This window comes from Arachis hypogaea, chromosome 12 (genome assembly GCF_003086295.3).
Source record: "Arachis hypogaea cultivar Tifrunner chromosome 12, arahy.Tifrunner.gnm2.J5K5, whole genome shotgun sequence".
In the NCBI taxonomy this organism is placed as follows: domain Eukaryota; kingdom Viridiplantae; phylum Streptophyta; class Magnoliopsida; order Fabales; family Fabaceae; genus Arachis; species Arachis hypogaea.
The window spans coordinates 45,767,465-45,768,677 of NC_092047.1; the positions used below are offsets into that span (position 1 = coordinate 45,767,465).

At 40.3% G+C, this 1,213-nt stretch overlaps 1 non-coding gene across 1 annotated transcript; it reads right to left on the bottom strand.

The window, feature by feature from the left end:
- Positions 1 to 388: 388 nt before the first annotated feature.
- LOC112731811 (small nucleolar RNA R71) lies at positions 389 to 496 on the bottom strand. Its single transcript, XR_003167569.1, has one exon. It is a non-coding gene; the product is annotated as a small nucleolar RNA R71 (small nucleolar RNA).
- Between the last annotated feature and the right edge of the window lie 717 nt (positions 497 to 1,213).

Sequence of the window (1,213 nt, forward strand, 5' to 3'; positions counted from 1 at the left end):
CAAAAATAATAATAATGCAAGGAGGATGCTTGGTGACTTTACTGCACCTAATTCCAATTTACATGGAAGAAGCATCTCCATTCCTACCATTGGAGCAAATAATTTTGAGCTGAAACCTCAATTAGTTTCTCTGATGCAGCAGAACTGCAAGTTTCATGGACTTCCATCTGAAGATCCTTTTCAGTTCTTAACTGAATTTTTGCAGATCTGTGATACTGTTAAGACCAATGGGGTTGACCCCGAGATCTACAGGCTTATGCTTTTCCCTTTTGCTATGAGAGACAGAGCTAGAATATGGTTGGATTCTCAACCTAAAGATAGCCTGAACTCTTGGGATAAGCTAGTCAAGGCTTTCTTAGCCAAGTTCTTTCCTCCTCAAAAGCTGAGTAAGCTTAGAGTGGATGTTCAAACCTTCAGACAGAAAGAAGGTGAATCCCTCTATGAAGCTTGGGAGAGATACAAGGAACTGACCAAAAAGTGTCCTTCTGACATGCTTTCAGAATGGACCATCCTGGATATATTTTATGATGGTCTGTATGAATTAGCTAAGATGTCATTGAATACTTCTGCAGGTGGATCCATTCACCTAAAGAAAATGCCTGCAGAAGCTCAAGAACTCATTGACATGGTTGCTAACAACCAATTCATGTACACTTCTGAGAGGAATCCTGTGAGTAATGGGACGCCTCAGAAGAAGGGAGTTCTTGAAATTGATACTTTGAATGCCATATTGGCTCAGAATAAAATATTGACTCAGCAAGTCAATATGATTTTTCAGAGTCTGAATGGAATGCAAGCTGCATCCAACAGTACTCAAGAGGCATCTTCTGAAGAAGAAGCTTATGATCCTGAGAATCCTGCAATTGCAGAGGTGAATTACATGGGTGAACCATATGGAAACACCTATAACCCCTCATGGAGAAATCATCCAAATCTCTCATGGAAGGATCAACAAAAGCCTTAACAAGGCTTTAATAATGGTGGAAGAAACAGGTTTAGCAATAGCAAGCCTTTTCCATCATCCACTCAGCAACAGACAGAGAACTCTGAACAAAATACCTCTAATTTAGCAAACTTAGTCTCTGATCTATCTAAGGCCACTGTGAGTTTCATGAATGAAACAAGATCCTCCATTAGAAATTTGGAGGCACAAGTGGGCCAGCTGAGTAAGAAGATCACTGAAACCCCTCCTAATGCTCTCCAAAGCAATACA